Genomic DNA, 26051 nt, shown 5'->3' with positions numbered 1-26051 from the left:
ATGAATGGAATAAAATACGTGTCATTAAATTTATCAACAAATTAAGTTGATTGTAGACTAATGTGAATAGAAAGAATATAATGTTCAAAAATACTTTTTACTGGTGGTAGGACCTCTTGTGAGTCCGCACGGGTAGGTACAACCATCCTGCCTATTTCTGCCGTGAAGCAGTAATGCGTTTCGGTTTGAAGAGTGGGGCAGCCTTTGTAACTATACTGAGACCTTAGAACTGAAATCTCAAGGTGGGTGGCGCATTTACGTTGTAGATGTCTATGGGCTCCAGTAACCACTTAACACCAGGTGCCTGTGAGATCGTCTACTTATCTAAGCAATAAAAAAAAATGCCTTCGCGGGCTTAGAGGTATCATGACGTCTCTCACAAAGCGGCAGGATCGGATCTTAGTACGAAGCGTGCATGTTTTCAGAACATGAAATGCGGCCAAAGTGTATGTATTTTTGCATTTTTATTAGTAGAGGTGGCAGACTTAAGATCTCTGCTCATCTTTTAGAGTAGGCTACAAACAGCATAAGTAAAAAATAAACAAAAGTAAACGATTACACAACGGTTGCACACTCGATAATCGTTCTTCAAGTGCTACTCGAGGAGCAAGTGTGTAGTGTATATAATGAAATTACTTTTGTGTCGGCGAGACACTTTTGTTCGTGAATAGAATAGGCATTGTTGGGTTAGACGCGTGCGCACTATACTGCCACGCTTATTATCTGCTAACTAGCTGTACCCGTCCGCTTCGCTGGGCATTTAAAATTAAAATTATTATATCTCACCCCCATAGAGCTTCTCATAATTAACGCCCCTGCAACTGGTGTAGGGAGTCCAACAATTATATAAATATTACCCCATCCATTAAGTACATGTATTTTCTACATGGATACCAAGTTTCAAGTCAATCGGATGGATGGTTCAGTAGTTATAACAGAACATCCGTAAAAGCCACTGTAGATTTATATATTAGTATAGATTTGCGACAGGATTTATCAGGGGAAAAGATTACACATTACTTAACAAATGTTCACGATTGACTTCCACGGTGAAGGAATAACATCGTGTAATAAAAATTAAACCCGGACAATTATAATTTGCGTAGTTACTGGTGGTCTTGTGGGTCTTGGTCTTGTACTCCCGCACGAATAGGTACCATCACCCTGCCTATTTTTTTACCGTGAAGCAGTAATGCGTTTCGGTTTGAAGGGTAGGGCAGCCGTTGTACTTACTGTAAAAACTGAGACCTTAGAATTCATATCTCTATGTGGGTGGCGGCATTTACGTTGTAGATGTTTATGGGATCCGGTAACCACTGAACATCAGCTCGTCCATCCACCTAAGCAATAAAAAAAAAGTATCCATGAATTTGTTGAGGGAACCAAAAAAATATATATACTTGGCAAATTCATTTAGTACTTACTGATTAATGATAGGTACAAAAAGTCTATTTTAGTATAACACCATTTGTTTTATCAGAACACAGCCAACGTAATGAGGACCCATGTCAACAAATGTTAAAAGAATCGTGTTTTTTTTATTCCCATGTACCTGCTCGCTGTTAGCCTAAGGCGCTATTCCGGCTACTTGCGGACGGGAAAATAGTTGTAGGCTTCTAAGGAGATAGAAATTTTCTGTACGACTCAATTTACAGCTTTGATTGTTAAGGCTATTTTTTTGAGCTCATTTTCTCGTTTGTACTATAAACAACAATTCTCGAACTCACATTACGTGACTGGCCGATATAATTTTTTTGTCAATTTTTTTTTAACTATTTAAATTTAAAATAAATTGTATGTAGTAGAGATTAAATCAAATTTCGGCTTGAACTGAAAAGCGTATAGAATCCTGGGAGTAGATGCAAAAAAAAAAAACTTTTTCGTTCTATTTTGAGAAATAACCGTTAAAACAATCGTAACAACAATCGCTTAACTTAAATTTCTTCTGAATAATAAAAGCATGATTCATATCCATATCAATATTCGATCACGGTAAAAGTGAATTCCAACAGAAATATGTACTGTGTTACACGGATCATAAAGCGAATTCTGTTTTAGAATTGTTTTATATTCATGTGAAACCTATAGAATACATTCACGTTGAAGAGTTATACAATTAATATTTTATTACTTTGAATTTGATCAGAGATTCAATACACATAGAGGTTTTCGGGGGTTTAAGACAAGCAATATAAAATACAACGGCTTTATTTCGCCGTAACATATTTGAAAAATAAAATTTTGTTGCATGTGTGTACCCTCTAAGTGTCAATTTGATAGTATGCGATAGTTTTTGCTGGCAGAAAGAAATCTAAGTAATAATCCACACATAATCTTAGGGCATTTCACGTGCACAGTAGGGAAAATCGAATTCATAAATAAATGCTCAAATAATCATATCAAATAACTTTATTCGAATACAATATGGTTTACTCTTCGGTTTTAGCGAGTCGTAGTCATAACTGAAAGTACTTTTACATCTCAATTTCCCATTTTTATTGTCATTATATTATACATAGGCGGCACTGAAAATTTCGGGAATTAACGAAATGACACAACATTACTATTTAAAAATGTATTTATTGCTTTTCGAAGTATTCTCCGCGAAATTTGACACATTTTTCCATACGATGGAACCAATCATTGAAGCAACCATTCCATTCGGAAGTTGGGGTCTCCAAAATGGCCGTTTTGTAGGCGTCCACAGCTTCTTCAGGTGATGAAAATCTCTGTCCACGCAATTTATTCTTTATTTTAGGGAAAGTATAGAAATCATTAGGGCTTAGGTCGGGGCTGTACGGCGGATGGTCTAATAATTCTATGTTTTCTTGCTCTAAAAACTCTTTTGTTCTGTGCGCGGTGTGAGAACTCGCATTGTCGTGATGGAGGATGATGCGGCGGTTGCAGTTCTCTTTACGGAGTTCAGAAACGACCTGTGGCAAACAAATGCTAGCATACCATTCTGCATTAACCGTTCTTTGTCACTCAAGAGGAATAGTCGTAACATGGCCGGTTTTGGAGACAAACGTGGCCACCATTTTTTTTGCAACACTCCGTGAACGAACAATTTTTGTTGGCTTTAACTCATTTTCGAACACCCAAACTCGTGACTGAATTTTTGTTTCGGGTTCGTACGCGTATATCCAGGATTCGTCACCTGATACAATGTTGTATACAGCATTTGAGGATCCTGCGTGGAATCTTTCGAGAGTTCTGACGCACCAAGTAACGCGAGCCACTTTTTGCTCTTCACAGACCGAATGCGGTATCCATCGGGAAAACAAATTTTTTACACCTAATTGTTCATGCAAGATTATTTGTATTTGACTCATGCCAATGTCTAAAGTTGCCTGAATTTCGCGGTATGTCACATGTCGATCTTCCTCAATCAGCTTACGCACAGCATCAACGTTTTCTTGCGTGACTGCAGTTTTTGGACGACCTTGACGGGGATCATCACTGAGCTTGACACGTCCACGTTGAAACTCAGCAAACCAGCGATAAATTGTGGTTTTGGATGGGGCTTCATCACCAAATGCAGAAATCATCCGGTCAACACACTGTTTTTGTGTTAAACCACTTCGAAAGTCATAATAAATCATCGCTCTTGAATTTTCTCGAGTCAATTCCATTTTCTCAACGACTAAACAAGTTTGACAAAACCTCGTGACAAGACCGAGAATCTTTTTTTAAATAAATAAATGGTATTCGATTTTTAAAACCAAGGAGTTTTCAATTAAAAATATTTTAATATGACAGGAACAGTGGAAATATTCCATTCCCGATACTTTTAGTGCAGCCCTCGTATTATTTTTGAAGTTTCTAAAACTTTACAGTTTTCGTTGTCTCACACACGACTAAGGTGTTATTGGTTTAACGAAATTTTATTTCGTTATGACATTTATCTTTCAACGCATACGTAATGTATCTTTGCATGTTAAATAATACAATGGCGCGTGACTTCTGTCCACAATTAAATAATAGTTTAATATGTGAAAAATTTTAATAGACTAATTTGGTTTTTAAGTTCAATGAAGGCACAAAGTGGTCGAAATTTAAATCAAATATTGAGTAGCAAACTTATTGATATTAGAAATTTTCATTGTTTTTTAAGAAAAATAACATACCGTAAATGCTTTCAAACAAAAAAGCACAAAAGTTACATCGTTCTATTCCTCTAATAACAAAGCTGATTTTATTCAAATGTTATTGTATGCTTGCGTAATCTCTAGATACGTATCTTTTGAATGTTATGTTATCTTACATAACGTTCAAAGGTCACGGCCGAAGATCGATTCATTGCATTAAAAAACGTTATTAATCAACCATAGCATACAAGTTATTTATGTTTACAGTCCGTAATTGTAACTAGTTATCGTTATAACGATTAGTAAAAAGCAATATGCGGATTAGTTAAACGAGTATGATTTTGAAAATAATTTCTTTAATCAAGACGATTGTTTAATTGTTCATGTTTTTTTTTGTATAAGGTGATGATGAAGTTTCGCGATTGTTATTTTTACTGTCGGTTGTCGCTGGCGGCTAGTCTGGCTTCACAGAATGTTCAGGCAAGCTCACGAACTTCAACCTTAGATACTTTGTTTCGTTTTTTCGTGTTATTTAATTAGAATGTTCATGGTGGAAAGCGGTTAGTTTTTTTAGGGACTTACTTTTTCATACAATTATCAATTTGTTTTGTAGGGTTCAGCGTAGGGAAAATGGGTCCGAATACTTGAATTAGAATGTATTACGTGGGCGAAAAGGTGTCAAACAATTTACCTGTAGCAAGCGAGCAGTACGGAACGTTTCAGAGAGCTGGGCTGAGCTGCCACTTTACATACTGACGACAGCTCGTCATACTCATACTCATTCTACAGTTATGTAAGGACCTACCGCTAACGTGTAAAGTAGGAGATTAAGAATCAGGTGACTAGATAAAGCCTATAAATCATAGTTTGAGGAAGCCGAAATCGTATCTATTGATCTGATTCTGATCACAGTCGAACATAAAACTATCATTAGGTCCTTTAACCCTCTGGAGATTAACTAACTACATTTCTAGGTGGCAACTACACTAATCGATTTCAATATTCTGTTTGAAACAACAACTTAACTATTTAAACGTATTAATGTTCTTCTTAGATTAAAATAATGATAGAATGTAATTTATACCGGTTGGTTTATGAAATAATTCTCGTTTAAGGCAGTGGCGCAATTGCAGCTTTCACAACGCACTGGCCAATAGTTTAATTCACTCTTGAACATCGACATTACGAATTGCTCAGCCGACATTTGAGCTAACATAATGAATTGGTGTTGACATATTAAACTTTAATATTATTGAGCTTCTTGCTCAGTGTCGTAAAGTTACGGGTTTGAACTGTTGGTACTGGTTATTGGTGGTAGGACCTCTTGTGAGTCCGCACGGGTAGGTACCACCGCCCCGCCTATTTCTGCCGTGAAGCAGTAATGCGTTTCGGTTTGAAGGGTGGGGCAGCCGTTGTGACTATACTGAGACCTTACAATTTATATCTCAAGGTGTGTGACGCATTTACGTTGTAGATGTCTATGGGCTCCAGTAACCACTTAACACCAGGTGGGCTGTAAGCTCGTACACACATCTAAGCAATAAAAAAAAAACTGTTAGAAGTTACTGAATTTAACATCGAAAATGTATAAATTTAAGCAATTTAAGTCTATTAAAATTATTTATAGAATAGGTAACGGTTTCACTTAACCAGGTATCCGGTCCACTTAATGCTCTAGCAATCACTAAATACACTAAAGCAAATAGTGGATAGTTTTTGATTAATTAAGGCCACATTTTAACGAAAATATCTCTTTAATTAGAACGTTACTCATTTATAAAGACGCGAACACACTGTTTGAATACAAAATGAATTATGTAGGAAAGTCGAATGAGCACGATACGTGACAAACGATGCACACGAGGTGTGTGCACAAGCATTAAATACGTGAGCGTGTGTATACGACGTGGTCACGTAACCGAAACGCACGCTTAACACGTCACATTAGGGCTGATAAAGTAACCAGAACGCTTAAACGAGATAGTCAAACTGTAGAATAGTAAGAACGGGAACATCGAATGGGAAGGGAATCGGATTATAAATGTTTCAACGTGAGACGCTATGAGTGGACCTTAAGAATAATTTTGGAACCGCGATTGACCGGTCCTGTTCAAAGTGGACGCACACTCTTATAAAATAACTAACTTTACGAATTGTACGTAGGGGTAGCCGTATTATGTTTTTTTTATTGCTTAGGTGGGTGGACGAGCTCACAGCCCACCTGTTGTTAAGTGGTTACTGGAGTCCATAGACATCTACAACGTAAATGCGCCACCCGCCTTTAGATATAAGATTCTAAGATCTCAGTATAGTTACAACGGCTACCCTACCCTTTAAAAGACCGAAACGAATTACTGCTTCACGGCAGAAATAGGAAGGGCGGTGGTACCTACCTGTGCGGACTCACAAGAGGTCCTACTACCAGTAAGTATTTTAATAAAGCCTAATCGTATATACAGACCGAGCAGCAGACCCCCCGTAATGTGGTCTGACCAAGTTAAGACTGCAACGAATTGCAATTTGCTCGTAATCACCGGGCATGTGGCGGAAAGCCAGGAGTGGGGGTGAAAAACTCGTCACCAAGCACACGACGACCACGACCACTCTGCCGCGAGTCTAGCAACGAAGAACAAGAGCACTGTATTCGTCTTCGACCTCAAATCTAAAAACAATAGGGTTCACGTCAATATTTGAGGATTCTAGTGACCGCCCCAACAACAAATAAGTCATGTGCCTGACAATAAGACAGCGAATATATATGTAAAAAGTTCCCAAGTTAGTCGTGGAATCAGTACAATAAAATTTTGCGTTCAATTTTAATACAAAGTAAAAGAATGCACAAACGTAGTCATTAAATTATGTTGCCAACCCTAATGTTTCAATTTATCTAGTGTGATAATAGAATCGCGTAAAACACTTATTAAACGCTACACGGACCGCAATCTGCAATTGAGTTGTGCCATTGCCAATTGACGCTTGTTGTTTAACAATAAAGCTAATCAACAAATTTTGCATGTTTCGATGAAGTTTATAATACACGATAAGATTAAATAAAGCGTAACTAATTAATTCGGGTCGTAATTAACAATCACCGAAAACAAACAAATTAGGTTTAATTTTTCAACAAATTCCGAATGTTTAACGTACAAGTATTAATATTTAATAAAATAATACTTAATTATATTATGAAACAACAGTCCTTTGATTGATTCTAACAATATACCGAATTCAAAAGTCTACGCGATAATTAATAACCTCCATTTTACAAACCTTCAAGGTTTATAAAATAAAAATAAAATACCATAGTAAGGTTTATAATTAATATGTTTCACTGGCATAAGTGACCAGGATAAACTCATCGATGACTAATTACATTAGTACTCAGTATTCATACGTAGTCGTGATAGTGTCTCACGGCACCTTTTTTTATCGAGCACTAGCAGGTCGAGTTAAGGTAATAAATATTCTTCTTTTTCGGTTGGTTTTTTTTTTCAGTTATTTTAGTATTATATTGTCAGTTGGTTTGATCTGGTGGGTTTTATAAATCAGGCTATGGACTGATGAGAATATACTTTAATTAAATGATGCATACATACTTTAATTAAATGATGCATAAGTTGCAAGCAGTTGACATCTGAAAGCGAGCGGACGTAAAGCTTTGGCCCTGTTTGCTTGGATACAAGCAACCCAGATGGTAGAAGTTTCTTCTCAGAAGTTTCTAATCAGAGCAATCTATTTTGCAAAAATGCTCGCAGCTAACTAGTAAATTTTAGTGGTAATAATAAAATTACACACCATAAAAAGTACACGTAAGTTTGGAAGGTACAAACCGTGATAAATTACACGCTTAGTTGGCAACATACATATTTGATGTTCTTATTTTTGCGTTAATTTAAATTATACAATACTTTTTAATAATGTAGAAATTTAATTGCAAAAACTGTAAATGATTTAAGCTTAAATCATTAAGATTAAGTATTAAAAGTACACAGATATATGATGAATATGTTTTCGTCAAATAATTCGGACCATGATCGCTAAAGCCTCAAGATAAAAAATACATATTTAAAAAAAACTATTTCTAAACAATCACATTGACAACGTTGTCGTACGTTATTAGCAAGTAAGAAAAACAAAAAAAAAACGATTGTAGTTTGGCAAACATAATACTACGATTTCTGCAGAATCGTGATCACTGATTAGAGTAAACGAATTGAAAGGCAAAATACCATACAGCATAATCTCTTTCGAACTGTTGATGAATCATAACACAGTCTTGACGACACTTTTGTAGTGTTGTCACAAAAATTACGAACAGACAGGAATGCGTTTTATACTCATAATATCGGCTGCGTGTCCTCGCTCTAGAAAAACGGCAGAATCATACTAACGAGGCTCACGATTGCGCAGGTCATTCGTGACTATTTAAGACAAACAGTGTTCTATTATTGTCTACTAATAAAAAAATTACAATAACTTTATTTTACCTCCTCGTACCGATCACAGTTTAAAGAAGACCGACTAATGACTACACAAGTTTCAGGTTAATCCGTCCTCAATCTAAATACAGAATTAGGCCTCGTAAGCCAAAACGGTTTTAACGCCTCCTAAGTAGGCAATACAGGCGATTTATACACGTTTACTTATAGGTAGTTGGACTGCAAAAGCATTTAGAAGCCCGCAACCGAAATTCCATACAAAACGTTAATGATTCCTAAACTGCTAAAATAATGGTTTATTGTTGAGAAAAATACATTAGCGTCGGTAACGAGAAATCTCTATTGCTTGTTTCCGAATGCGTTTCTAACTTCAAGCCAAGAGAAAAGACTAAAGGTGAAACTTTTTATTTTGATTTCATATAACTTTTTTTACTGGTGGTAGGACCTCTTGTGAGTCCGCGCGGGTGGGTACCACCACCTTGCCTATTTCTGCCGTGAAGCAGTAATGCGTTTCGGTTTGAAGGGTGGGGCAGCCGTTGTAACTATACTTGAGACCTTAGAACTTATATCTCAAGGTGGGTGGCGCATTTACGTTGTGGATGTCTATGGGCTCTAGTAACCACTTAACACCAGGTGGGCTGTGTGTGAAGTATACTCGGTCACATTTGAGAAATATTTAAAGTTTTATATTAACATATTTTACTGACGTTTAATTTCCTGACCACCGTAATTCTAATAGCTTCGAGCTCAATTCATTCGATTCAGACTATGGTAGCATGATCCTCATCCCTAAGCCACTGACACGAGGTTGACAATATCCGGCACACTTGGCAAGCGTGTCCATCCAAGACGGACACAATGCCGTGCTCGAGATGGCTTTGCGACGTACGCGACTTCAGGTGCAATGACCCTGTTAATTGAATGATTGCTCTTATCGTATCGGCCAAGCTTAATATTCAATTTAGTTGTTACACATTGACATTTTAGTGCCGGTGTTTGAAATTTGTCATGGATTTCAAATCTGTATAGTAAAATTCTGTATCCGTATTCTAATAGTTGATAAGACGTCCAGTGTATTTTCGGTGGTCATGCGATTGTGCCGTGGCTTGAACCTCGAACAAGTTACATTTTTCCTTTAAATATGCAGTAGACCACAGGACACCAATTACAAAAATATTTAAAAAGTAAAAATAATGGTTGTTAAGTAAACGTCATTTATTAAAGTTGACCAGCAATCCCAATATAATATGATATTATGTTATGTAGCGACTGGTGGTAGGATCTTTTGTGAGTCCGCGCGGGTAGATACCACCACCCCTACCTATTTCTGCTGTGAAGCAGTAATGCGTTTCGGTTTGAAGGGTAGGGCAGCCGTTGTAACTATACTGAGATCTTAGAATTTATATCTCAAGGTGGGTGGCGCATTAACGTTGTAGAGTTCTATGGGCTCCAGTAACCACTTAACACCAGGTGGGCTCTGAGCTCGTCCATCCATCTAAGCAATAAAAAAAAATGCGTATACCAATTCATTTTATATTATTACTGTATTTTAATCTTTGGTTACCTCGTCATATTCTTTGCCCCAAAGTGACGTGCCACGTAATGAAGTTTCGTTCAGCGGAAGAATTTTTAATTGTGCGGTAATTAAAGTCCTTTGAAATTTCCGAATGTTTTTTTTGTGATTAAACGTTTACTAATGGCTCGGGGGCCTCTCCAGTTTCACCAGGACAGGTGGGCGAGCAAACGCTTAGCCAGGAGGGGTGGGATTAGTTAACAACTGCCCGAGCGCCTCCGTAGGAGACCTAATAACTCCGAGAGCAGCTGCTTCGCGGATGAATCTACTATCGGATCGGAATCGCGACCTGCTGAGAAGATCCGGCGGGAAACTCAGCGGGCTGATGCATGGGTTAGGTTGCACGTCGAACTCTTTGTCGAGCTGAACTTGCGGAGAGTACTTTATGGTAGGCAGCGGCTTGGCTCTGCCCCTGGCATTGCTGACGTCCATGAGCGACGGTGACCACTTACCATCAGGTGGGCCGTATGCTCGTCTGCCTACAAAGGCAATAAAAAAAAAATTAAAAAAAGGCGTCTAATGCAAGGGTTATTAGATCTGATGGATCCATAAGAACGTGGTCTATTAAAACATTGTGAGCACAAACGACTTCTATAAAAAATGATGTGTCGCGTTTCGTATTGGGGTATTGGGCACGGGTATTGCTTGCTGCCTTGCCTATTTTCTGTCGCTAAGAAGTTATGTATTCCGACTTTAAAGATCAAACTGGGGTTTTATGACACTTCGATTTTAATTTTACATGCATTTAACTCTAGGAAAACTGTGAGTACGACTGCCCCCCTGTAACGTTAAAAAACAATTTCTTATGGACCATTTTGATCGACATATCTTTTGAAACACTTTTGAATGTGTCATTCACAAGTGTCTCTATGATAAAGTTATAAGTGCCAAAATATATTACATAAGCCGAAAGAGGTTATCGATTATTCAACCTTGGTAAATGTTGCAAAGTTGTACATTAACGTTGCAAGCGTTCCAACAGCAACTCACAGACCAGTTTCTTCATTAACCCGCTGTTAATCATTAAGGTTTTTATACTGTGCATAATTTGCAATTACAATTAGTTTTCTTTTATGATAGACGAAACACGCTTCCTGCGTCTATGTGTCTACCTAGTGATGAAATCATGAATAAAAACAAGGTAAACTACACTAAAAGTACAACATTCAAAAGCTACATTTTATTCCTGGCATATGAGTCGGTCCGGTAGTAAATGATTATCGGTGGACATTACAATATCGTTATCAAATTCGGAAGAAGTCCCACTTTTATTGTGATAAGAGGCTACCGTTAAAGCTATAACGCATGATTATTTCGCATTTCCCTGATCTTCACAAAAGCCCTACCAGTATTTATGAAAATATATAAATTTTGGACAGATGTGTATTTGTTACCATAGGATAGGGTATAGTCACATTACTTGTTATAAATAAAGCATCAAACTTTTTAGGCAACAGGCGATTCGTAGGAATGGTATGAACAACATTTAATACCAATACTTACAACTAAGCGAACCGAACAGTGTGGCGATGCCCTTACTCGTTCGAGAATCAACGTCTCATTGACGCACTTTCCAGTTTCTCACGATCTGTGGACAAAAGCAAACGTTTTGTTATGTATTTACAATCACACCCCTTGATAATTAGAAATAATGAACCATATCGTTTTCTTAGGGATTCCAAGAATCGTAGTCAATGGAATGAATGAATAATAAATACCCATCAGATGGGTAGAAGGCTCATCTACGGACTATAGCAGTAAGTTTTTACGGTGCAATCCTGTATTAATTTAAATTTAAACTTTCTGAAAAAATAGACTACAAATAGACACGTTAGTCCATTAAACAGAATAATTGTAAAGTAAATATAGTACCTCAGAAATAATAAAATGAAAATAATAAACGCAGCATTGAAAAGTAAAGGAAGTTTTAATTATTTAGCAATGGTAGAAGTGTATCAAAATAGTTTTATCTCCTACTTATTTTAATAATTTAATCTTATTCGAGCGTTTATTATGAAATTACTTTGGTTACGTGTTAAATCTTTCTTTGGATCCTCAATAAAGTGTGCAACATACTAATATTGGTTGGGAAGTTGGCCTCTGTCGTAAGCATTATGAATTACCGTTGCGATATATACGAGTATTATTTCATACTAGTGAGACCCGGCCATGCTCCGCTGTGACTATCACCAGATGTAAGTACAATTCTTTGAAATAGCATACGCACGAACTGTGGATTGTACTGTGACCAAAACACCTTTCCTGAACTGTGAATATACCTGGGGTAAATGGTTTAGGCATGTCTAAAATACCAACATACACAGCAAATACAATTTTATTTGTATTAAGTAAAGATTGACATTTGATTACGTTCTAGATTTAAAAAAAAATTAATATTCCTTCTTATTTAAAATCATCATGCTGACAATACGAACTCTCCCGTTCGCGAGAAACTGGAATAGTCCCTTAGGCTATCAGCGAATAGGTAGTTAAAAAAAACGAACTCATTACATGGTTCACAATTAATAATTGACTGAAGATACAGCATTACTTCTGCTAATGGCTAATCTGGTTATAAGTGGTTATGATATCAAATTACACATAGTTACGATGTGAATGAGGTAGTGCATCTCGAAACGACGGTCTTACTAGTCTCCGACTCAAACAGAAAAGACAGTTTTTTTTAATGAATGCCCTGTTTTTTAATACGCTTTTATTTGCTTCAGACGTATGTGTGTTTGTAACGGAATCTTTGAACATGATTTTGATCCCCTTCAAAACGTCAGATTAACTCGAAATTTGGTATACTTATTAAGGAGCGATGACATTTCGATATTTAAAAAAATATTGAAAAAATTGAAATTCAACTAGAAAATGAAAAATAAATGTAATAGTTTAAAAAAACAAAAAAATTTGCTTTTATAGAAAATCCAACTAAAAAATAGACAATAAATTTTAGTAAATTTGAATAAAAAATATTGTGAGAAAAAAATGATTTTATTGTAAAAAAAAAGCGTGGGCTGCTTTTCAGGATATTATTAAAATAACCCTCCTACTCATATCTGTTCATAAAATATTTATAACTACTGATACCATGAAATTTATTTTCTATTTTTTAGTTGGATTTTCTATAAAAGCGTGTTTGTTAGTTTTTTTTAACTATTATTTATTCAGTATTATAAACTAATGGCGGTTTTGACTGCGTTTCAAAAGCTCATTTCTCAATAAATATCGCATCAACTAAAAAATAATGTATATCATAATTATGTATATTATTAATATTTGCAACGTTGCATCCTCACCCGTAAACCGCGATCAGCTCATTCGGTCCTCGACATCGCCTTGGCTCAGTAATACTCGGACACTGGCCTCTAATACAATTAAGTGAAATGCGGCCGGTTGCGGATTACGTCTATTCTTAGATCACCTTACAATTAGCGTCTGCTTTTTAATAACGTTTCAAGTGGTTTTGTTGCAGAATTTGCGCTGTTGGTATGATGGATATGACTCGCATTGTTTCTCATAAACCTTTAATCTTTTGCTTGTCTTGTTGTTTAATATTTTATTCTAACCCTTTTTCTATTACACTATTACATGTACGGATACTGGCATAGCATTCAAAACGATTTCTCTAAGTCGTGAGCGACACATCAGTAATTTCATTTAATCGGATTGTCTTATTAGATGAAAGTAAGCCACAAACTTGTATTCGTAATTTGAAATAAACATTTCTAGAGAATTCCTCAAAATAGATCTATTCCCTCATATCTCCCCTAATCATTAATCTAGCTACGGTCTAATTTGAAATAGTCGTAAGTCCACACTGACACTCGGCAACAGCAATTCTAAAGCAATGTGTTAAAGTACAGTTTTCATTGCAATTTTACGAGAAGGTAAAGCGTCGTCATAAGTGGATGCACAGTCGAGGGTTGGCCAAGGACGTTTATTGTGAAGATCCGGCTCCGATGAGCTACTGGCTGCTTCAAGAGGTACTATGTGGATGATTACGTGAATATTCTTTATTCTGTTCATTCATTCTGCGTAAATTTTGAAGTATAAGGCAATTTTTAGGCGTATCTATACTTGAGACCTTAGAACTTATATCTCAAGGTGGGTGGTGCATTAACGTTGTGGATGTCTATGGGCTCCAGTAACCACTTAACACCAGGTGGGCTGTGAGCTCGTCCACCCTCTAAGCAAAAAAAAAGTATAAATGGTGTCAGTAAAAATTTAAGGTGCTAAATTTTTTTTCCAAATATTTTTTATAAGAGTGGTATCTCATATAATTAGTTGTACGCGCGGTTATACTGCGTTAAAATTTAAATAATCATTACAATGTTCTCACGACCTCTTTATCTAAATAAATAGAATAGGTATAGAAAAAACGTCACTTCACATTACTATAATAAATCGAACCCCAACATCAAAGCCAGCCAGCGATAGTAATATTCAGATGAGTATCACTTTTATATTTGATTGTAGGATTTGAAAAACAAAAATATCCCTATGATAGCTTTTGGCTTGTCCAATCGAAGAGAAACAATTATACATAATTTTTCGTGCGAAATACCGTTACAAATTAAGCACGTAGTTCTTAGCATACCAGTAGCATCATGCAAATTGCTGAGTGCTATTAATTCTTGTAGTAGAAATAACTCGTGTTTACAATCGCGTTTAATATTTAATAGGAAATCGGGCCACTAACGGTTTTCGAAATTGCTGCAAATTCTAGGCTAAGCTTGGTTACGTGTGACGTCACAAGGGCCAAAAATAAATGACAACCTTATCAAAAAATACATTAATACACGATTAGTCATATTTGACACCAAGCGTTGTAATTGGTGTTGAACTTGACGTTAAAAATGATGGATAGATTTTTAGGTTTAAATAGATTTATTTTAATGATTTGGAACACCGATCATTAATATATCACAAAAATCATGATTGAGTGATCGTTTGAAATTAATTATAATCCTTAAAACTAATTTTTGGACTATGTTATTGGAGACAATGGCTGTCTATAAAGAAAAAGTTTTCTCTGAGATTATAGAATAAATTATAGAGATTATAGAATTATAGAATAAAGTGAAAACTTTACGGTGCATAATATTATGCGAGAAATATATAAACACTTTATAAGTGCCTTAAAGAAAAATAAACCAATAACATTCATGTCTATAACATTGTTATTATAATAATACTATTGATTACTTAACTATAGTTTATGCATAAAGATGATTTAAAGAACTAATATTCATAGTATTGTTATGATGTAATTAAATCTTTAAATAGAGCATGGTAGTCATCTATAATGTGTGAGATATAATAACAATTATAATAACGATATCCAAGAAATCGTATCGTAATTGTTCCGAATGAAACTAAAATAAAAACATACCGGTTATCTAACTGAAATGTTACTACAACTTCCTAAGGCAATTCGGAGCAAAGTAATTTCTTTATGTAGTTTAAACCGTGTCTTCGCGTGTCTGGCGCGATGTCCATCGCATGCGGGTCACAACGATTACGAACCGAATTCAGGACAAACCTGTTCACTTCACACATCAGTCATCATTCATTCTAAAGCAATATCGGATATGAAATAAAACTAATCTGACTTGTTTTAAAACAACAGCTATAGTTTGACTTGTGGTAAATAATAACTTTAGCAAGTGAACGCTGCAATATAAATACCGTTATTAAATAGCGAAATCAAAGCATTTATTCACGTGAATCTTCATAGATTCTATTGAAGTCGTCGTGGCCTAAAAGATAAGACGTTCGGTGGATTCGTGTTGAAGCGTTGCACCGGTGTTCGAATCCCGTACAAATGTTCACGATTAACTTCCACGGTGAAGGAATAACATCGTGTAATAAAAGTGAAACCCGCAAAATAATAATTTGCGTAATTACTGGTGGAGTGAGTCTGGCTGGTCCAACGAGGCAACGCAGCCAGTACCTTGGAAACTGTGCCTACTGTATGAACTGATTTATGTTAAATTATTTTGATTTGTTATTTATTAATAAAAAATCTATTGAATAACAAAAATAATAATAATAACGAATGGAATAAAATACGTGTCATTAAATTTATCAACAAATTAAGTTGATTGTAGACTAATGTGAATAGAAAGAATATAATGTTCAAAAATACTTTTTACTGGTGGTAGGTCCTCTTGTGAGTCCGCGCGGGTAGGTACTACCGCTCTGCCTATTTCTGCCGTGAAGCAGTAATGCGTTTCGGTTTGAAGGATGGGGCAGCCGTTGTAACTATACTGAGACCTTACAACTTATATCTCAAGGTGGGTGGCGCACTTACGTTGTAGATGTCTATGGGCTCCAGTAACCACTTAACATCAGGTGGGCTGTGAGCTCGTCCACCCATCTAAGCAATAAAAAAAAATAAAAAAAATACGCTTCCAAATAGTGATCACTTTACCACAACGGACCGAAGACATGGGGAGAGAGTTGAGTGCATTAGAAATGCTCGATATATGCAATAGTATAGCATAGCAATATTTGCTGTCTCAGTGCCACTAAAAATAAATAGGAATAGGAAGACTTACAAACAGCATTGTAAATTATTATCAAGCGTGTTGATTACATAGTGTAGTGGATTTAAGTGGACGGGTCGTCTGGTCTTTAATATAACGACGGACGAGTTTTATGAGTGCGTTGCTTCAGTTTTAACTTCTTACACAGCAACAACAAACAATAGCGTTCACTATTTGACTTTCACTGATTCACATTGTACTTATATTTCGTAATTTGTCATTTTCTATGTAAGTCAAGATAATAATATTGAAAAGGTATAACAAAATTACTAGGTAAAAATATCTATTCTCGGTTTGTATCTAATAAAGAAAGATGTAACCATACAAAATGATTTTATTAAAATTTCATACCTTACATATAAACAGAAGCCTTACATATCAGTTAACTAGTTTTCGTGACGACTTATCAATAAAGTGATCCTTTCCTGGGATGTGCTTACTAGTATTAAAACATTAGTTGTAAGGCAGTTTGTGTCTTAAGCACTTGTGTAGATAGGAAGGACACATTCAATAAAACTAAACGACCTTGCAGTAACAGTCAAACTAAAACGGTTCACAAGCGGATTTAACGCAGCTGGATATCTGTGTTCCATGAGAAGGGTAAGCCCACTCAGCAGACAGCCATCTAATCGGTGGAATGTTGGTAAAAGGCGCCTGATGTTTGTTCACGATAGAGAAATTCGCATTTGTAAAGGTATGTGACCGTGAGTGAAGGCGTCATGATTTTCTAATTCATTCATATTCAATACTTCTTGTTTAGTGAACGTAAAGGTGTTTCGATTACTCGGGACCTGTTCTCTAAGAAATTGTACAAGATAATCGATTCAACCACCATCGGAGTATAGAATTTGGAACAGCCGTGTTTATCCACTATTGCAGTTTGCAACCTCGCTCTGTTTTATCAGACTCTGAATTTTTACCCTTCTGGAGTATTTTTTGAACATATGACCTTCCTAAAAAGAAGTATAGAAAATTCTCTATTGCTAGACATCGGCTTGGCTGCACCTCTAGCTTTCTAAACATCCATATACAATAACAAGGAAAGCTGTATGGTTGTCAGTAGGCAAACAAAAACGGTTTTTATTCAGCCTCTACGTTACGACTTTAACGTTATGACTTTTTACGTTATGACTTTAAACCCATTAGGCAGGACATTATTACGAAAAAAATACAACGGTACAAGTTTGGTTACAAAATATATTATATATTTTTAAATAAGAATTTCAGTAAAGTACCATAATATAATTAATTTATTATCTATGATGTAACATTCCAATATATAATTTACATGTTTTTATGACCATGTTTGACATTGATTTTTATGTTGAGTATTGGACATGTTTAAAACTACTTATACTGTTAAATTTTGTGTTTATTATAATCATTTAGCAAATGCTCAAGTTTTCAATACTTTACCGTTACCAAAACATTTTTTTAAATCTTACACTTAAGTAGATAGTAAATTAAGGATATTGAATTATTAAAGTTTCTTGTTCTTAGGATTTGTGTCACAAGAAACGGTTTTATTTTAAAATAATATTATTGAAACCGGCCATAATCCAATTAAAATACCGGAGGCCCACGATTGTTTTTCATAGCACAATCTGAAATGGAAATTATTTTGATGGTCAAAAAGATTATTATTGTTTGGAATTATCTCGGATCGTCGAACACAGATTACAAACGAAACAAGTTTGTGCAGATACTGTTAAAAGCGATTCGCGGAGAGTTGTTTTTATAGTATGCAAGGCTTTGGATTACATCCTTAATGAAAGTCAAGTCGTTTTCAAACCAGTACTTAATGATGTTTATAATAATATAATCTAAAAATTTGAATAGAATCCGTGATATTTGATAAAAACACGTTTCTTCATATGGGCTAATGAATAAATAAATGAAAATATGTATATACTATCAAAATAGATACATATGTGCTGTATACAAAGCATTTCTAGTATGCCAAAATTATTGTACTTTGTAGGCGTCTTTTACAAAATTTAAAGTACATACTAATGATTATATCCATTTCTTTATAAAACAGTAAAGAGTGGTCAACGTTCGAACGTCCCGTAATCTTGTAAATAGTATTAGATGACCATAGGATCGATAACTAATCATCATAATTAAAAGTGACAGTGCTGGCGGACTACGCCTATGTAATAGGAAATTTAGAAAACGTTACTAACACAATACATAACCAATACAATCTTTTATCATTACTAAAGCTGATCTAGACTGGAATATTTTGTATGAAGAGATTTTTGTATGAGGTTTCAACTATTAAATTTATAGAAAAAAGAAACTGCTAAAAATCGGATAATTATGATATCAGGAGGTGAGAGAGTACTTGCAAAATGTGCAGTTTGTTTACAAATATATGTCTAGCGAAATGTGTCCTTCCTAGATGTTATTTCCTATGTAGCTAAACTTACCTTACCCCTGAGGGTTTACAATTATGATCAATGATTACGCTAATCTAATTACTGCGGAGTTTTCCTTCATCTGGGAACTCTTGATGTTTATCGTAAAATTTAAACAATGGTATAAACGGACCCTAAGCACGGCCTTTGTGTCTATGGGTTAGATTGTATATAGAACTCATAACATTTTTTTTTTATTGCCCTTGTAGGCAGACGAGCATACGGCCCACCTGATGGTGAGTGGTTACCGTCGCTCATGGACATCAGCAATGCCAGGGGCAGAGCCAAGCCGCTGCCTACCGCTTAATACTCTCCATAAGCCTCGTTTGAAGAAGGACATGTCATAGCGTTCGGGAAACACCGTGGAGGGGAGCTCATTCCATAGCCGGATGGTGCGTGACAAAAAAAGATCTCTGGAAGCGCACTGTGGATGGCCGCAGTGGCTCCAGGTAGTATGGATGAACTCTACTCCGGTGGTGGGCGGTGCGGTGGTAAAAACGAGATGCCGGTATCATCTCGAATAATTCCTCAGAGCACTCCCCATGGAACATACGATACAAAATACAGAGGGAACCGAAGTCCCTCCGCAGACCCAGAGGTTCCACCAGTGAGACCAAGAACAGTGACTAGTGTTGGTGATCTTCATGGTGATAAGTTAACAAAAAAATTGTTAAGCTGGTTACAATAATCCCTATCCAGCCCACTGAGTTTCTCGCCGGATCTTCTCAGTGGGTCGCGTTTCCGATCCGGTGGTAGATTCTGCGAAGCACGGCTCTTGCTAGGGTTCGTGTTAGCAACGTCATCAGGCTTGAGCCCCGTGAGCTCACTTACTAGTTAAGGCGACGCTGATATAGCCTCCTAAGACAGCCTTAGGATAGCTTAGGTAGAAAAAAAAAATCCTATCGAAACTGAAATCGTAAACGGCAAGGACTATTGCCTAAATAAGACCGGACGCCGGACGGACGAGCGTACGGTCCAATTTCTAAACGTTTCCGGATATAACCGGGGTGGGGTAACGCGGGCGGTCGAGCGTGCTTCCACTGTCATTACCTTCAGTTCGTATTCGCCGGAATTCGTTGTTGTAGCTGCGTTGCGAAAATATATTATATCGACAAGGTTCATGTACATTATTATGTTAGTAAATCAACCATGATGAATTTCAGAATCATAAACCGACAATTAATTTTTTTTTTAAACTTTATTACGGAAAATTGCTTATTTGATAAAACCGATGAAAATTTCTCCAAATTGCGTTTGAGGTCTTTTTGTAGCAAGATCGGACTTCTTTTCAGTGCGTATGAGGCATGATAAGCCTCACAAAAGACCGTTTTTAATATGACTCATAGAAATCTGGACATAGTCCCTCCTGATTCTAGCGAAATAGCGCGGGTATGATTCCTCGTATGGGGCTTTTTAAACCACACAACACAGTCAACGTCTTAAATTCGCAAGTTTAAAATGATGTCTTGCTCTCGCACGACTATCACTTGACGTGTCGATAATTAGGAAGCTTATAGTTAGCTTCGCCTCGAGCCGAGTCATCGACATAAAACGGGCGTATAAAATGAACGAACACAATGAATCAATGACGTTGAAGCTTGAAACAAGACGTCATTAGAATTCCATCAGTCAAAAACGACACTTCAAAAGAGGAATTTAGTTACATAATGTTACTTTTATTTAATTCTTTTTTTCTGTCAGTGATATGAGTCGTCTATTATCAAAGGTGGCAATCTGTGCATTTGGACAAAAAAAAATTATTGATATGTCAATACAGATTTATTTGAATATAATCGTCTCCTTCAAAGAATACGGTTCAAAACCTGCATTAAATAAAGGTTAATAGTTAACCCGTTATTTATCTAAGATGTCGTTCTGAAGAGTTTTGTGACTGCCAATGGAATACAAAGTCAATAATTCGTTTTTCTGATTTACCAATCATTGTCCAAAAGTCAGATAGCCGCCTTTGATAATAGTCGACTCATATATTTATTGCGTTTTAGCAGTTTGTTTTAAAAAAAAGTTGGGTTTGTGTTTAAAAGAAAATGTCTTAGTGATCGCTTCGTAAAAAAGAAAAAAAAAATCGCCACCTGAATAAAGCCTTAAAAAAAAAACATTTGTTTTGTCGTGAAAAATTACTGCGCATTAAAAATATATATAAAAACGAACTAAATAACAAAGTAGCCTATCAGGTTTACAAAAACTATGTCAACCTGTATCTTCGACGTCCTTGCTCGAAAACAACGAACGGTCAATAAAATCGCTATGTTCACGACAGGTTTACGTTTCTCTAACAGTTGCTCAATCGGCTACGTGTCTATGTATTAAATAACTTTGGAACGAGATAACTTTTTAAGTTCATGTTGTAAGCAATGTGATGTCAATGATTTGATTTTGTCACGTATAATAGCTCGGTACTCCCCAAAGTGTCGTAGGCGTTATTCATTTAATTAATTCAATTAAAAAAACAATTATAGAATCTTTTTGATGTTCGTCGAATTACTTTACTTTTCGTAAGCGTTCAATTAATTAAACATGAAATATTAAAACCATTTCTCTCCTCTTACGATTATATTTTCAACTCTGAAATAATAAACGGGAAACATTTAATTTATTACACAAAGGTTTATTTAATTATATCTTAGAAAATTATGAGAAAGGGAGATTACCATTTTTTATCCGGGAAACCATCGCAAACGAGCTTTGCCTACCCTTATGTATGTTATTTATTTTTGTGTCGCTGTTTGATTATTGTATTGACCCACAGCAAACAAATAAGTTTTAAGATCACACGATCCTTAATCCTACTAATTCTTTTCTCATTTTATAATTTGTCATCCTTAAGCTCGACTATCCCGAGTAGGGTGAACATGAGACAACTGGGTGAACGTAGTAATTTCAAATCAACCTACATTCCTGCAAAATTAACTTGTTCAAAAAAAGCACGAAGGATCTCCGATTTTTATATATTTTTTTATGCGGTTACTTGTATTCCAATAGATACACTACATTGCAAATTTACATAGTTATTTAGGCAGTTATTTATCTTAAGTAATGGAATATTTCAAAATAATATTCAAATGTTTTAACACGGGTCAATTAATTTGTAAATATGCATACATATTAAGGAACGATGACAATGAAATAATTGTACAACTTTGGCTTAAAATTTTAACGACGATCGTATTTTTTTTATTTTTATTAAAGCGTGTTTTCTTTTTGTTTTGCACCGAAAATATACGATATCATTTTTATAATTTGTTTTTTACTTGTCTTTAAGTAATAAGTATATTCGTAGTGTGGTATTTTGTTATTATGTACCTAATATTAAAGTGTACATTACGCATACTAAGCATACAAGTAAGTGAACAAGTGACAGGCGGCCAGCGACCTTGCAAAGTCCGTTCCACGCGAATCGGTCCAATTTCCGATTCCAAAATTCCTGTAATACCTTAATCTCAGATGGATTAATGGCGAAGCTATCGCCTACGGTACGCTGTTCGCATAAATGACCCAACTTATAACAGGGATTCGAGTTTTTCGAGAACTGAACATTATGTCAATTTAATTTTGCTCGTTATAAAAACTATCTGGTTTGATTTCATTTTTTTAACTATTTTATTAAAGTTTATTTATCGAATTTATTTGAGAATCCTGAGATAACAAAAGATCTACAGTTATTCACAGCCAAGGGCAATCATTTTTAAGTAAGCAAATAACTTGGTTCTTAAGATCTTATAATTACTACTCAAAGAACACAGGTAAGTGACACTGGCCACCTGCAGTACCAGTACATTTTATGAATTAGGTTTTGTGCTAGTGCATTTAAACCTCACTAGTATGAGGGGCATAATTTTATTAATCATACTTTAATGAATAGTACAGAGCAGATTTTTTTGAAATGATAATTATTGAAACTTCTATGATTATCTCACAATTTCACTTACTTTTTAGGAAGTTGAAAAATAAACAGGTTTATTATTTTAGTAGGGGTTTATTTGCGTATTTATATATAGGCTGTGTATACATATTTTTTTTTTATATTAGCAGCATAGTCTTCGATATATTTCAAAATGTTTTATAGAGCGATATCTCTAGTAAATTTACGTTACTGTATTATCGGCGATCTTATGAATAATGACAAAATTAATAAAACAGTAAAAACAATATCGACGAATTAAGACATTTTAAGTTACACGTTTATCTTAAATTTTAGTTGCAATTAATGTTATCGATATACTCTACTCAGTCATGTTTCCTTAAACTTTTCCAAACCGTAACTAATGCTTGGCTAAACACACAAATTAATATGCAAACATTACAGAGAATTAACATCCAGATGGTTACAAGGTTGCTACTTAAGTAATGTTGCGTTGAGCTCTTTGCAACATGTGATAAGATTTTTTTTTAATTTCCCTTTGTATATCCATTATCAATAGGATTCCCACATATTTCTGGAATTTAAAACTTTTGTTAAGTAGGTTACATATTCTTATGTCCTGTTTGTGTTGGGTTGAATAATGCACATATTCAATACTTTTATTAGCTAAAATTACTAAAATTACACTTAAATATCTTTTTACAATTTCTTAACAATTTTATGCTTTTTTTATTTATTTTCTATGTTGGCAGATGGGCATATGGCCCACCTGATGATAAATAGTCGCCGTCGCTAATGACCGTCAGCAATACTGGGAGCACAGCTAATCTGTTGGCAGATGGGCATATGGCCCACCTGATGATAAATAGTCACCATCGCTAATGGCCGTCAGCAATACCGGGAGCACAGCTAATCTGTTGCCTTCTTCTAAAATAAGGCTGTTGGTTAAATGTTATTAACAGTTATTTTTTCCTGCCACTGCTTACAAAGTACTAATTTTACTTTCCATAGGGTTGATCTCCTACTGGTAACAAATAGCAGTATATTTAAATTATTATGCACATTCATTTAGAAATGGACATAACAGTATGCTCACCAGGGATCATTTTTATCGCACTTGAATAATTTCACATTTATTTTACAAATAGAGATGGTATATGCAGTTATGATAATGCACAAGTTGTATTACTTCAACTGCAACTAACTGCAACTAACACTTAATAAATAAAAACTATGGTTTTATTTACAAAACAATTAATCTGTAAACCAAAATTGTATATTTATTCGAAACAATCACAAAAACGATATTTAGTCTTTTTTTATTATAATATTTTTAATTTTATTAATTCAGTACTTCGATGTATTATATTTTTGCATTTTTGATGCAAAAACTACCTGGTTTGATTTCATATTTTTAACTATTAAAGTTTATTTATCGACTTTATCTGGGAATCTTCAGATAACAAAAAATCTATAGTTTTTCACAGCCAAGCGCAATCATTTTTAAGTAAGCAATTAACTTAAGATTTCTTAAGATCTTATAATTACTACTCAAAGAACACAGGTAAGTGACACTAGCCACCTGCAGTACTAGTACCAGTACATTTTCTTTAATCCTTAGGATCAGTATTCTCAACTTTTTTTATTCAACTGAATTATGTGTTGTTGTGTTGGTAGCCTGCAGATGGATAACATCATACTACCTATTTGTTCTGGGAAGAAATAATGCATTTCAGTTTACTCAGGAGAGAGTTCCTGTGTGCAATACAAATGAGACTGTAATGTTATATTTCAATATGGTTAGCACTATTCATATTCATATAATTTTGAATAAAGACCCAGATTGATTATTTAGAAATTCAATGAGTACAATTGTCTTTCCTGGTGGAAATTAATAAAGCCCATTAACATTGATATGTCTCATATTTTCCAATAAGAACTCTAGACAGACACTATTATAGTTTTAGTATTAAACCTAAAGTTATTTCTGTTTAAAAGTAACTAAATGCTTTTTTGAATATAAAAAAAAAGAAAATTAAGTACTTTTGTTGTATAACTGTTAGAATATTCCACTATGGAATTTTTATTCATCAGAACTGTAATGGAATGTGAGGTAGCGAGTACGTAAATACCTCTCACTACGGTTTCTCAATTTATATCAAACTTTTCAGTGGGAAATAGAGCATGGAACATTCTTAGACATTGAGATAAGTAGCTCCAGTGTTAATGTCAATAGTGTAAAATGAATTTTATTAGGAAACTATGATAACATAATTTTGTTCGTGAGGCGCTAAACGTTATCAAAATTCATCGCAATCTACAGTATTTGCCGTTATCTCTGTACAGGTAGTTTTGCAGTAACGTTCAGCTTTCGTGGCATCAAATACCGGTGATTTTCGTCCGATAAAACTAATGTGACTATGAAAAAGTAGTTTATGCACTTACCGATAATTCACAACGATCAATTAAACCCTGATCAGTAATCCAATATTTTATTTTACACCGATCCTATTACAGCGACACAACAAACATTCTACATCGAACAACACTTACAATTTAGTCACCAATAAATTCACAAATTTGAATATAATGTTTCAATGACAATTATTCAACACTTCAAAGGTAACGAATTTAACTAAATTTGTGAATTAACACAAATTTGGCAAAGTTTTATTCACTCCGCACAACTTGAAACATCGGCCATCACTGAATAAAATGTTGCCAGATTGCTATAGTCGGAAAGTCACACTTTTCTGACGTATGTAGATTTTCTTGCCAATAAAAAAGTAAAAATTGTCTTAATGTATCTTAGGTCTTAGTGGTATGATGATAGTCTTGAATGATTACAATTTTTTGTCACTTTTGTGTCACATAATATAGTGTGTAACGAAATTATTTTTGAAACTGAAGTTGTTTAAACTATTTTTCTATCTTAAACAAAAAACAATTCAGTTATTAAATCAAGCATAAATTTAAATAAATGTGATTTTAAAGTAAATTTAAATTTATAAAACCCAGAAATTTATAGATGAAAGCGACAGTTGCCCCTCTCGAGACTATTATGTTCTTACGTGCGCTGATTTTCATTCAGAGTACA

At 35.0% G+C, this 26051-nt stretch overlaps 1 protein-coding gene across 2 annotated transcripts in view; it reads right to left on the bottom strand.

Moving 5' to 3' along the window:
• Synd (protein kinase C and casein kinase substrate in neurons protein Synd) overlaps positions 1-25676 on the bottom strand; it is a 96968-nt gene extending 71292 nt beyond the window's left edge. For both annotated transcript variants that reach the window (XM_028171702.2, XM_089739967.1), the window contains exons 1-2: positions 25400-25676; positions 11604-11688 (exon numbers count right to left, since the gene is read on the bottom strand). The gene's annotated coding sequence lies outside the window, so the exon portion shown is untranslated. The remainder of the gene's footprint in view (positions 1-11603; positions 11689-25399) is intronic.
• Positions 25677-26051: the final 375 nt, after the last annotated feature.

This window comes from Bombyx mandarina, chromosome A1 (assembly GCF_030267445.1).
Source record: "Bombyx mandarina strain Sakado chromosome A1, ASM3026744v2".
NCBI lineage: Eukaryota > Metazoa > Arthropoda > Insecta > Lepidoptera > Bombycidae > Bombyx > Bombyx mandarina.
This window is presented reverse-complemented; position numbering and strand designations above follow the sequence as displayed.